Source organism: Echinops telfairi, unplaced genomic scaffold, assembly GCF_000313985.2.
Source record: "Echinops telfairi isolate 266 unplaced genomic scaffold, ASM31398v2 ScPeMD7_7459;HRSCAF=8497, whole genome shotgun sequence".
Lineage (NCBI taxonomy): Eukaryota > Metazoa > Chordata > Mammalia > Afrosoricida > Tenrecidae > Echinops > Echinops telfairi.
This window is the reverse complement of record NW_022111359.1, coordinates 5,586,839-5,600,574: the sequence shown is the minus strand read 5'-3', so window position 1 is coordinate 5,600,574 and position 13,736 is coordinate 5,586,839. Positions and strand designations below refer to the sequence as shown.

Below are 13,736 nucleotides of genomic sequence, written 5' to 3'. Positions count from 1 at the left end.
CAGGACCCACCCAGGGAGCCCCACAGATGCAGGGCCATTTGGCCTGCCTGCCTCCCAGCCCCTCTGGGCACTTTGTCAGCTGGGGTGAAGGCAGGCACGGAGGAAGGGGCAGCTAAGTATGAATAGTCTTCCAAACACCCCCACTGTCCTCCAGACCCCAAATCTGAGACTGCAGGTGGTGGGTACGAGGCAGCTGGCTCCCCACTGCTGGCAAAACCCACACCTATGGCTGGAGGAGGGCTGGCTCGGGCACCATGATTCCTCAGCCAGGTTAGGCGGGAGGGGATGCTGATGGCCTAGTGATTCCCACAAACTCAATTCATGTAATGAAAGATGGCGCAGGAGAGCGGGCCGGCGGGGTAATTTGGCTGCCGGTGCTGGAGGCACAGATGACGCCCACAGAGCCCCCCCAGAGTCCCTCTCTCACAGTGACTAACAGGATCCATCATGGGCTCAGAGACTGCTTTTCCTACAGTGATTAGGGGAGCACCTGTGTGCACCTGGGCCTGGGGCCTCGCACGGTTCTCGCTGGCCTGGCTCCCGGGCTGTGCAGCAGACACTCCTGTCCAGCTCATGCTCACACTCACAGGGGGGGAGGGGGGCATCACTGGTGCAGGAGGGGCCGTCGGTTTGCTGCCCTGGAGGCTGGCTTTTGAACTCACGCAGCCACGTGGCAGAAGGAGAAACGCCAGGAGAATCAGCAGCCTTAGGGACCTCAACCAAGAGAGCCAGCAAGGCGCGCAGCACCACGTGTCCTGCCAGGCTGCACACAAATGGATCTGGTGGCTGGGGGCCCCCCAAGGGGCAGGAGCTACAGCCTCAGACAGGGTCCCCTCTGAGGGCCGGCAGCTGTGCTCATGGATCCCCTGGGCAGGAGGGGAAACTGCTCAGAGGACCCCCCACAGGTCCACTCTCCCCCAACCCAGTGGCCGACCGGGCCGAAGCCCTGGGCCCGGCCCTGTCACCCATAGATGTGGGATGGGCTTCAGGGCAGGACCCAGCCCCTCCAAGTCGGGGATCATTCTGATGCCGGCTGCAGGCCACCACTGACCAGGCTGCAGGCCACCAACCCCTCCGCCCCCACTGCCTGGGGACACGCATTTCTGTGGGGACCCACCAGAGGTACCCGAACCACCACCCTTCAGTGAACTCAATTCCCGCTCCGACTCAGCGTCCCGTCAGCCTCATGGCGGAGCAGGATCCAGCCTCCACAGGGAGCTTGGCTGTGTCATTAGCTTCTGATGGGGAAATCTGGCCCAAATCAGGGCGGAGGCGGTCTGAGAGGCCTCCTGCAGGCTGAGCACGCCCCAGGGCCCCGTGCGCAGTGCCGGGCCTGCCGACTGCTCCGAGCGGCTGGGTAATGAGGACAGGCCCGGGCGGGAGGCGCCTGCTTGGATCACTGCAGCCAAAGGCAGGGGGGCCAGTAATTGCATCAGTGCTGGGTGGAGCATCTGGGGACAGACACATGGGGACAGGAAGAGGCGAGGCAGAGAGGGAGGCCTGGTGACATGCTCTCTGTGGCTCCCAGGGGCCACTCGGCCTGCCTGTGAGCTCAGTCCATGCCTCTGGCCCAAGAGACTTGGGCCGCCAACGGAGTGAGGGTCCAACTGGCCCCAGGCAGGGCATCCCTCCCACACCCCCAGGGCCCTGGGCCAGCCCAGCCGAGTGATACACCGCCCTGAGCGAGCCACCCTCAGCGCGCCCTCCATGAGCCTCTGACACAGGGAAGGGCCGCAGCCACTCTGGTGCCCCAGCTCCCGAGAGGGAGACTAGCTTGCCCAGAGACGCGCCACCCCCAAACGAGGCCCACTTCTCAAAGACGCAAACCTGCCCTGGGAAAGATGTTGGGGATGCCCAGCGCAGTGGACGGTGACCACCCCGGACATGACGGGCTCCCACGTCCTCCCTGCCACCCAGCTGGACAGCGCCAATCAGGAGCTTGGGCGTGCGGCTGCGGTACCAAGCAGAAATGCACGTGTGTGCATGCGCACCTGCCCCAGGGCACTCGAGCACGCAGCAGGCTGGCCTTGCGAAGATCAGTCACCAGGGCTGCAGGGGCCGGTGAGCCACTGCTAAGGTGTGGAGCAGAGTGGCTGACGCAACGGCCACGTTCTGGGGTGGTCTCTCATCTGAAGAAACACAAAGCGCGCTGCCAGGAAAGCAGCCGGGGCCCAATTAGGAGCATTTCTGACTCTCCCCAGCAAGGCAGGGAAGCCGTCGGCACATGGGACTGGACGGTTTATTCTTCCAGATCTCCTTATTGACAGAGCATGCCCCTGCAGCGGGGGTGCTGCTGCCTATAGACCCAGGGCTGTTAGTAAATAAGGTTTTACTGGCTCGTGGCCACGGCCCTTTGTGTAAGGCAGCTTCCACAAAAGCTAAGCGGCCGGCCACGTGGTTCCCTGGCAGGCCCTGAACACTCAATTCGGTCAGACAGTAACTTGTGGTCAGCTGCCCTCCGGAGGGCTCAGCCCTGCATCACCGTCCAGCGTGGGGTGCCCACTGCGGCAACCCGGTCTCTCCCTCACCAGACACAGCCCTTCGCTCGTGACCCTCCCTCCAGAAGACCCACCCAAAGCCGGCGGGAGAAGACGATCTGCCCTCGGCTGCAAGCTCTCTGCTGAAGCCTGCCTGGTGTGGGTAGCTGCCAGCTCCACATCAGCCACCGCAAGGGGCACACTGCCAATGGGGGGGAGGATGTACTTTTTAGAAGACACCTAACTGGAGGTCACAGGAACTTAGTGGCCACCCTCCAACTTTCTGACAGTGACCCCTGTTGGCAGGGTTGGACAGACGTGTCCACATCAGGGCCTGCAGCTCCCTCTGTGCTGAGCTTGGTGGTTCCCCTCCCAAACGCTGACCCCTAGGCCAGTAAGCCGTGGTGCCTGAGTGTGAGAGCCTGGCCTCAGCCTCCACCCCTTCTGTTTGCTGAGGTGGGCTTGCAGCCCCCAGCATTCCTGGGTTCCACTGCAGGGGGCCTGATCAGAGCTCAGGGTGGGGGCCAGGGAACAGCTGGGATGCATCCCTGCTGCCCAGGGCCAGGGCCGCCCCTCCTAGCAGGTCAGCTGGCTCCAGGCTCCCGCCTGGCTCTGTGTCCCAGTTTTCCTAATGAACCAGATGCGAACGAGGAGAAGGGCCGGGAATCTAGGTCCTTGGGAGCGGCATCTGGGGTCAGGCTGCCCTGACTGAGCGGCACCTGGTGGCTCTTCTATGCTTTGTGGGTGGGGGAAGGGGGTCATGGGCAACGCGCCTACTCACGCACAGCCACTGAGTTGACGCTGACTCACAACGAGTGACACTGTTGTCAGGTGCCATCGTGTGGGTTCTGACTCACAGCAACGGCATGCACTGGTGGGTGCTGCGTGGTCCTCACCATTGTTCTGATGTGGGCGTCTGGGGTGCAGCCATTATGTCCATCCATCTGTTTGTCACGGCCCCTGACAACATGTCCTAAGTATGCGAGACGAACTCTCGGCATCCTGGCGCTCCACCGCTCCGAGAGACCTTGTGCAGCAGTCACGCCCCACAGTGCTTCCTGGAGACCTCCTGACCGCTGCTGCCATGAGCATTAACTCTGGATCCAGACAAGATGAAGCCCTTGACGCGGCCCATCTTCTCTCGTTTGTCACCGTGTTGCCTCGCGGAACGTGACACCACCCAGGGCTTCTGAGGCCATCAGTCTTCACAGGAGAGGCGGCTGGTCAGTTCGAACCACCTACCTCAAGGTTAGCAGCCCCAACGCCTAACCCACGGTGCCACCAAGTCTGTGGGGAGGAGGGTCCATTTGCTTCCAGGATGCAGCTCTGACCCACTTCCACCCAAAAGCAGTCACCCTCATAAGCAGCTCAGGGAGGGCCCGAAGCCTGGCGGGGCCATGGCAGCCGGTGTGCCATTCCAGGGAGCTTCCAGACAAACCCAGGCTAGGAAGGCAGGCCTGGAGGGCCCCGACAGCCCAACTGCGGACGCCCATGAAGCATTATGCTTCTCCGTGCTTGGGGCCAGCTCCACGGCCCACGGCAGCTGACGACCCGTAAGAGGAGCCAAAGCGGCAAGAGACACTCGACTGTGTTACACGTGAGGCCCGAGGAAGCCCTTGCTTCGGGCTCCAGGACTCTGAGAGCGCAGACGGCATGTCCCGGGTCTTCGATCATCCACAGTGTGGGGTGCTTAAACAGAGCATGATAAAACCCAGGTGCTGAGCTGATCTGAGATGCAATTCTGCGCTGTGGCCCAAAAGTCCAAAGCGGGTTGGTTTCACACTCCAATCAGAATCAGCAGAGCTCACGTGGCAACCTGAGGTGGCTCTGGAATCTCTAGGGGGAAGAATGGCACACAAGGGGGGCCGGGGCCGTGGGTACCCTGAGAGGGCCCTGCGAGGCCTCTACCCTACCCGGCCTCTCTTCTCCCGCTGTGTGCACCTGGGTCACTGTGCGCTCTGCCTTGGCTACCTGAAGTCCTCAGGGACTTTCTGGCCCAAGGCACATGGCAGGGGCTCTCAGGTGACAGCGGGCAGCTCCACCTGGGGACATGCACGTCAGAAGAGAAGAGGCTTGTCTGGAGGCAGGTGCCAGGTCTCTGTTCCAGGTGCCTCAAGATGGACCTGGCCAGGGAGAGCTTTCATGGTCTGCGCCCTTCCAGGTCGGAGAGCCACCTGAGTGGCCACACCCTGTGGGATGAAGGCTGGGGCAGGTAGCCATGCCAGGGGTGGGGAGGGGGCATCAGAACCAGCCGTTCCCACCTCATGGCCAGGCGGGGTGCAGGGACAACCCTCACTCAGGTCACAGAGTCCCTGGTTCTGACTAATCTGCTGATCCCATCTGGGATGCAGGCGCCCTGGTGCCACGCTGAGAGCAGCAGCCACTGTCACCTCAGGACAACAGAGCCGGATGCACGGCCCTGAGGGGGGTGGGGGCTCTGTATCCTGCCTCGGCCCCTTAGCCTCTCACTTGCCCCAGTCACTCGGGCCTCCAGGCCACACCACACAGCACAGGGTGTGGGCTGCCACCAGCTTGAAGACTGGCTGAGCCTGGGGTCTGTGTCCCAGGACCGGGGAGTAGGTAGCCAGAGCTGAGCCGAGGGACTCAGGGCAGGCAAATTGGCTCTGTCCTCGCAGTGCGTGAAAGGCCAGAACCGGCAGCCAGTGACAGCATGTGGCACTCAGCACCAAGCACCACCTCCCAGAGCAGGAGGCCCTGCTGGGCATCTCAGCCCCACTGCAGCAGGGGCCAAGATGAGCGCGGCCCCCAGACCCAGAGGTCCCCAGACACAGGTGCGAAGCAGCTGGCAGGGCTGTTCCCAGGGCATGCTGGCTTCTACCCGACTCCCAGGAGCTTCTCACTTCTTGGCACAGTGGGCAGAGCCCCGGGGGCCCGGCGGCGGAAGGCCTGGGATGGTGGCTGTCACTGTCCAGTCTGTTCCGACCCACAGAGCAGACATGGCGGGGCCTGCGCCATCCTCACAACTGTGGCCCTGCCTAAGCCCGTCCATCCTGTGGGGGCCTCACGCTGCTGCCTGCCCCCTCAGCAGAGGACACCCTAAAAACAGTCTAATCCAGCACACAAGTGGACACAGCATCGACAGCACCATAACCAGCCCCGCTTACCACCCCCCATCTTTATGATGGAAGGTTGGCAGTTTAAGCCCTGCTAGCGGCTCTACTGGCCAAAGATAACCACAGACTAGGGGAGAGGTTCGATCCAATCACATGGGGACCCCTGAGCCAGAACCGAGGTCACAGGGCACCCTCAACACACCACCCCCTAGATGGTACACACACACGCACGCGCGATGTTGAAGGGCTCAGGGACCAATGAGAACACATTTCAGGGGAGGAGGCCGGCTGCAGATAATGCAGGCAGTGACGGGGCACAGAGGGCGGAGGGCCCACGCACCGCAGGGGAGCAGCAGGGCTCTGCTCTCCCCCCTCAAGCAAGAGGGACCACCCGAGTGGGGCGTTTCTGTGACGCTGAGCAAAGAGTGACGAGAACACAGGCAAGGAAAGGTCTCACCAGGGCCCAGGTTCCACAATGTACCCAGCGTCCTCAGAGGTCAAGTTCAAGCCACCTCAGGGTGGGAGGGTCATGCAGGGACACCCTCTACCAGGGGGCCCTCCAAGTCCAGGCTAACGAGCAGCTACTGGGGTCTTGGCACCTGTGTTTGCAGTTAAAATGAGGCCACACAGGGTGAAGCTGGGAGACGAAGGACTGGGGTCAGGGAGGCCGAGATGGTAGTCTGCCCAGGCCCCATTCCCACTTTGCAGGACCCACCTCACTGAGCCAGCCCAGGTAAGCCCCCTGCCATGCTGGGGAGGGGAGTGTGCACGTCCCCGTGCTTGGATCGGAGCCACCCTGTTTACAAGGGAAGCAGATGTTAGCAGAGAGGAGCTGCAGCCCCCGACCTCGAGAGAAAGCCATTAACCGTTTTTTTTTTCAGTGAAACCATCAACCCAAATAGCGTCTGGCCGCGGGAGTCACTGTTTTCCTGGGACATCAGCAGCCCTGCCGGCTCAGGAACCAGGGCGGAACATCCGGGCACGCAGGAGGGAGCAGTGACACAGGTCTGCGCCACGCACCCCGCCGCCACCACCACTCACCCCCAGCAGTGCTACCGCCGCCAGCACCACTCACCCCCAGCAGTGCTGCAGAGCAGAAAGGTCACCCTGAGGAGCAGGGGCACTGACCCCAGCCAGGCCAAGGTCCTTTCACAGCCTCACGGGCAGAGGGAAGAGCAGGACTGCAGGACCAGTCCTGGACTGCAGTGGACGGCCAAGAGGATGACCACGGCTGTGTGAAGAAGCACAGCCAGAGTGCTCCCTGGAGGAGGGCGGGGAGACCGTGCGAGACGTGTGGTGTGGAGGGACCGTCCCTGGAGGAGGACAGCACGCCGGTAAACCAGAGGGTCAGTGAGAAAGAGGCAGGCTCTGGAGGAGATGGACTGGCAGACGTGGCTGCGGCGTGAGTGCTTCGCTGCGGCACCTGCCTGGGGTTGCTGAGTTGGAGCCGGGCAAGGACGGCGAGCCTGGAGGACAGCGGTGCCACATGCGGCCTTCCCGACCTGCACCCCAGGTCCTGCTCTGTCCCCCGTCCTCCTGGCAGCACCACCCACGCAACTTTCTGGGGCTGGCCGCTCTCCTTCCTTAGACACAGCCTGGCGCACTGGCTGCGCCCACACGACGGGGAACCCGGCAGCTTGGCTGAGAACAGGAGGTCGAGTTTGAAGGAACCCACGTCTCCATCACCCTGTGTGGCCAGGGACCCCGAGGGCAGTGCCGGCTCGTCATGGCCTGCAGGCCCAGCACGCCTGGATGGGACCCTGCTCAGGGGACAGCATCGACCCACCCCAGCTGGCGCCCACACTGGGCGTCACCCCATCTCCTCCACACCCTTGTTCCTGGGGGCAGTAAGAAGCCAAAGTCAGTAGGGCTGAGAAAGCCACATGGGCGGGGTGCAGCTGCCCCACAGGGCTTTCCAGGTGGGGACTCGGAAGCAAGCAGCCAGGCCTTTCTTCTACGGGTCCTCTGGGTGGGATCAAACCACCAACCACTCGGCCAACGACAGCGAAGGGCTAACCATCTGTGCCATCCAGCATCCCTATGTCCCATGGAGGCCTGCCGGGGTGTTCCCCCCCACCCACCCAAACACAGACCCAAACACAAACCTTCCTACCCTGGCAGCATCAGAAGGAGGGATCATTTGCTAGACTGCTCCCCTGCCCTCATCATAGCAGGCAGGGCTCAGACTCCACCTTGCTTGCTCCAAGAGTCATGCATGTGGCCCCGCCGCTCTCCCTACGCTTGCTGCCCGCCAGGTCCTCTAAGTGTGGCCCCAGAGCCAATGGCCCACCTCATCCCAGCAGCCCCAGCCCTGCACAGCGCAGCTGCTGTCCCCAAGGTGCCTGAAAAACCCCGCTGCCCTAAGGACTGTCCACGGAGCTGAGACATCGACCTCTGCTTAGGGGCTGCTGAACAAGGTGAGCTACCAGCACACTTCTCCAGTGACCCTCTGCTGACGGGGGAGGGGGGGGGAGGTGTGTGTGTGTAGAGGTTTACAGCCTGAATGGCAAGCCCCTGGTGGCACCAGTTGTTCAGTGAGTGGTTCCAAGCTGCCTGGGAAGGGATGGGGTGGCTCTAGCCCACCACCTGGGGTCACCACCAGCTGAAGGTGACTCGAGGGCACTCACCCTACAGCACAGACCTGTGGGTGCTCCCCGGACTCAAGTCTGATGAGGGCCGCCCTGCCCACTCCGTGTGGGCAGTTGTCTATGACCTGGCAAAGGCGCAAAGAGGCACGGAAGCACAGGGGCCATGGGTGGGGGTGGGGGGTTACGTGGAGGGAGCCAAGGAGCCCTGAGCAGAAGCTGAAGAGCACCAAGGACTGACCCCAGAGGTGAGAAACAGACAAGACAGAGACCTCCTTCCCCTGAAGCCATCACCCAGAGTTGGCCTTCCAGCCCCCGGACTGTTTGTTAGAGTCCCACGGGGATGACCAGGACAGGCATGTCACCACAATACCTCACACAACAGGGGCACGGGGCAGGGGTGCAGGCCAGCACACTGCACAGAAGCTGTGGGAGGGCGGGCTGGCCCGGGACTAACGTAATCACCGGCACTGGGGCGGCGCGAGGCAAGGTAACAAACCGGTTCACTGGGAAATCCACCAGAGCCCTCCCGGCAGGCAGGCAGGCAGTCGGTGGCGGCGTCCATGTGACAATTAGGCGCAGACTCCCTGTGTCCTTGCCCTCGGGGCGGCAGCCGCAGCACGTGGTGCGTGGTGCTGAGCCAGCCGCGCCTGCTCCTTCCGCCATCACGCGCCGAGCCGAGCGCGTCTCGAGTCACAGCCCAGCTCCCTGGCCTGTTCTCACTTAAGTGACGGACTGAGGTGAAATCAGCATCCCCCCGAACTCACCACTGGAGCTAACTGCATGGACAACAGGGACTTCTGGTGCCGTCACGTCACAGTGCTGCAACACCCCGAGAGGAGAGCCCCAGGCCCACTTCCCGGCCCCCGCCTCGGTGCCTACTTTGTGGGTGCTGCAGCTGAGCCTGTTCCGAGGCACAGTGACAGAGCCAAGCTCCCCAAGGGCACGTGGGGGGCAGGGGGTGGCGTCGCCAGCCTTGTCTCCCTCAGGGCTGAGGGATGGCTTTGAACCACCTTTGGTTATTGGCTGGTGCTTCCCGTGGCACCACCAGGGCCCCTCCCCAACCCCTAGGCAACCACTAATCCACTCTGTACCCAGTTGCCTGTTCTCCACCTTCTGAGGCAGCAGGGATGAGGCAGGACCCAGCCTGCTGTCACCCAGGGATACCACACAGGCCCCCGTCAGCCACACTTCTAAAGGCACGGAGCCCCAGCAGCTAGGCCTGCAGGGAAACACACTTTGAAACTGTATTTCTAGAACCTTCCTTCCAGGTGGGAAGCCTGAACACAGCTTGGGGGCGGTTACAGGCCTGGGGAGAGGGGGGAAGAGGAAGCTGAGAAGGACAGGGGGCTGAGTCCCTCAGAGGAGGAGGGAGGGCAGGCGGGGTCTCAGGCTGCCTGCTGGGCACAGGGCTGTGCTCAGAAGGGATTGGGCAGGACCGCAGGAAGAGGCAGCACTGAGTGAGGGAGGCAGGAGACAGAGATTCATGGGAGGCACATTCCCACCCACCACGATGCCACGGTTCCCGTGGAGACAAGTGAAGCTTGTTGCAGACAGACCCCAGCAAGGGGCAGGACATCTGGAGGCTGTCTGGTCTGGACCCCAGGGAGCATGACCTTGCACTTCTCTGCACCACGCCCCCAGGGCAGTGGCACTGGGCAGGGGGGTGTAGGCACGGGAGCAAAGGTTAGGACCCAGGCCCCTCTGGCCCCTGCAGCTGGCATGTTTCATGTTCCTCGGTTGCTGTTCACCAAGGGACGTGACCTGGGGCGGAGAGAAGCCCGGAGGCGGGCAGTGGGCGGTGGGTGGGGGAGGCACCGTGGGAGAAAGGGCTGGTGACCCCACTGAAGAGACCTGTGGCGCCTGCTGTGCTCTGACAGACGCAGCACGAGCACACGCAGGGATTAAACCCACAGAGGGTCGGGGGAGGGCCAGGGATTGAGGGGGTCCTCCCAAGTGCAGCCCCACCCCTCAACTGGGATGTGTGCCTCCGTGTGAACCTGTCACTGAAACCCAACCACCAAACCCAAGGCCGCTGAGTGGATGCCCACTCACAGTGACCCCACGTGACAGGACAGGGCAGAACTGCCCCTGTATGGTCAGCTCCACAAGAGTATAAAGTCCTCCTCTCTCTGTCCGAGAGGCTGCTGGTTTCAGACTGCTGACCTCGCAGCCGGCAGCCCCGCATGTCACCACTGCACTGTGGGGCCCCTTGCTGTCCCTGAGGGAGGGGAATTCCACACAGACCGGAGCCACTGCGACGCGCACGCATGCACACATCCGCAGGGGGTGGGGAGGAGGCACAGGTGCAGGTTGGGGCTGTTCTGTGTTCAAGGAGGGGGAAGGCACAGCAGAAAGAAGGCTGGGGGGGGCATGACCTCCATCTAAGCCTCAGGGCAGGCATCCTGAACCATGGGGACACTGGGCCATGGCTGGGGCATTTGGGGTGTCACAACCAGGGTCGGTCCCACGCCAGCAGAACCCAGGCCCCATGTGGGTAGAGCCCAGGGGCACCCCATCTAGAACCCCTCATCCTGAAGTGGGTGTCCCTTCCCCAAAGCGAGGTGCACATGTTGGGGTCCCAAAGCAAACACGCTGTGCTGGCAGACCCTGGGCTGGCATCCAGCCCCGCCTACGCGCTATCCAGGGAGGAGGGGTGGCGAGCGACAGGAAGATGGGGAGAGGGTGCCGAAGGGAACACATATTTCACGCTGTAATTTACTGCAAACATAGCCAGCCGTGTGGCCATCAGTCAGAGGGCTAGTGAGGCGGGGATGGGCGCTCGAGCGGCCTCGGATGGATGCCATGGCAGGCACAGGGTCAGAGCATGAGCCCGCTGCAGCTGGCTCCGGCCCCCGGCCCCGCCCCCCGGCCTGCCCCCTCCCCTGGGCCGCCGGTTAATAGGCCAGAGCAGGCAGGCGCAGGCATTACCAGGCGGAAGGAACATGGCCCCCAGGAGCAGCAGGAAACATGCGGCTCCAATTTACAGTCGTGTTCTGGGCGCAGGCAACGGGAGGGGGAACCGAGTGGGCCACCTCCCGGATGGGGGAACTGGGGGTCTTCTCTGCACCCGGACACGTTGGATGGGGGGTGAGGCAGCCACCTCGCCAGCATGGGGGGCACGCAGACCAGGGCTGCTCCCCACGGGGCCTGGGAGAAACGAAGGATGCCGGAGTCGGGGGCGTTGGCAGGCAGGCAACAGCGACAGCTGGCCGCAAACCAGTTAAGTGCACCCCGGCTCCCGGCCTTCACACTCCGCTTTAAATATCTCTCGCTCTGTTTAATCCGCAGTCAACTTTTCCGCCTTGCGGGGTGGCTCTGAAAAGCTTGGAATTGCAATTCCTCCAGCGAGGCGGGGAGGGGGAGCAGGAGCAGGGCCGTGGAGGAGGCGGGGCGCCTTGCGACCTAATCTGACAAGGCATCTGGCTTGTAGGACTAATTCGAGTTCCGACCTCTGAAGGCCACGGGGGCCCACAGCTGCCCCTCGAGGGCGCAGGGCGGCCTTTGATCTTCCCCATCAGTAATATCCTGCACAGCCTGCTGGATGGCGCTCTGGGGGGGCAGGCAGCTAGGTGGGCTCAGAGAGCTACAACTCAAGGCCAGGTTCGAAGGGAGGAGGGGGTGTCCTGGGCACCCCCAACACCCCAGGTTAGCCCCTCCAAGCAGGTCGAGAAAGGCAGAGGGCTGTCCCTACCCACCCCCCATCTGTGAATCTGGTCCCACCTGGGCCTCCCAACTCTCAAGGTCATTGGGGGTAAGGTGAGTATTTTAGGGAGTGAGGGGTCGTGGTTGCTTAACTGCTGACAGACAGCCAAGAAGGCCCGGGGCAGCCCCACCCTGCCGCGCGGGGCCCATGTGAGCAGAGAACCAACTGAACAGCACGGGAGCCTGGCTAGTGAGGTGTCAGAGGACGGTCCCCAGGAGGGCTGTGAGCCATGACCTTGTACGAGAGCACACCCACCCCACACACCCTTATCATGCCGTCAACGACGCCCCAGAATGCAACACCAGCAGGGTCACGGGGGCGGAGCGTCCAGGGAGAAGGGCCTGGCAGCACAACCAGTGTTGACAACAGAATTCAGGGCAGGTGGGGCTGCAGAGGACAGCGCTCCAAGCTCGCGCACCAAGGAGGGTGACAGCACACAGAAGGGCGCTCCGGGGATCAGTCCCTGCTGACCAGCAGTGACCATGGCCACCAGGACAAAACACAGATGGTATCGAGGTCTGAATCCCTGCAGCTAGCTGTGTGGCAGCGAGTGGGCTCCGTCCCTCAGGGGCACCCTCGGGGCCCTGCTCTAGCTTCAGGTCCCTGGAAGAAGTCTCAGACCCTCTTTAAGGGGAGCCTGGGTGACCCCGGAGTATACTGCCCCACTCCTCTCTGTGGATCACCACCGGGCCTCTGGGAAGCACGGGGCCGGTAATCAACAACAACAAAGCGGGCCTAGGCCACTGGACCCTGCATGCTGGCTCCTCTCCCCCAGCCTCCTGGCGACATCAAGAAAGCAAGGCTTGCAGGGACCACTGGCCACCCAGCCGAGTGTCTTCACAGATTGGGCTGCATGACTGTTTTCTCTCCCTTGTGGAAACTAACCCACATGGCTGCTCGTGGGTTATATACACCCCACACTGGCAGTGCAGCCTCCCACAGACCTGTGTACCCCACGGTTCGTTCATCATCACCAGGCTCACCCACTGCTGTGCCTAGTGACGCAGCCAGCACCCTGGGCCCAGGCCCTGCAGCAAGCCTGCTTCAGAGCGCAGCACAGCACCTACAGGAACCCTCCGGGACACAAGACGGCTAGGAAGCCGCCCAACTGTACTGGGGCAGATAGCCAAGCCTTTCTCTTCCGACAGCCAGGGGATTCAAACCACCAACCTCTCCGTTAGCCTGACAAAGATTAACCCACTGTGGCAGTGGGGTGAGCAGGGCTGGTTTGGTGTTCTGCTGGATAACCTTACGAGAGAGCATTCCTGCCCTGTGTGCTATGCCCTGGGAGTGGAGCGCCCTACAGTGGTTGCTAGTAACGCTGTATGGTCGTCAGCCGTCATTGCAACCTCCCACCTCTATGAGCCCCAGTCCCTGTCCCTGTGGATCTGCAGGAAACCACATTACCTGTCTGCACCACCACCAGGCCTGCATCCATGAATTTAGCTGGCCACTGTCGAGCCCATTCTAACTCGCAGATACCCTGGAGGGCAGAGCAGAACTGCTGCCCAGGGTCTCCGAGCCTGTCCCTCAACACGAGCATACAGCCTCAGCTTTCTCCCACCGAGTGTGCCTGGCTGGCTAGAACTCCCAACCTTGTGGTGGGCATTCCAGCGCTTAAGTCGCTGTGCCACCAGGGCCCCCGTGTCCCCACACTGGCAGCGTCATCCCCAGAAAGAGAGGCGAACATCAAAGCCGGTCTAGGTCAGGGGCGCTGACGAGAGCGCTGTCCAGGACGTGCTGGGTCCCAGGCCCCAGGGCACAAGGCACAGAGCAGCCGGTGGGGTGATACCGCTGCAGCCATTAGTCAGAGCGCATCCTAGGGACCACCCAAGGGCTGAGAGAGGTGAGGACACCCTCTCTCCCCTGGGCTCCATGCTGTCTGTGGCAGGGG

General features: G+C 62.6%; 1 protein-coding gene across 2 annotated transcripts in view; it reads right to left on the bottom strand.

Annotated features, from left to right (window-relative positions):
• KDM4B (lysine demethylase 4B) overlaps positions 1-13,736 on the bottom strand; it is an 80,248-nt gene that overhangs the window by 28,873 nt on the left and 37,639 nt on the right. The window lies entirely within an intron of this gene.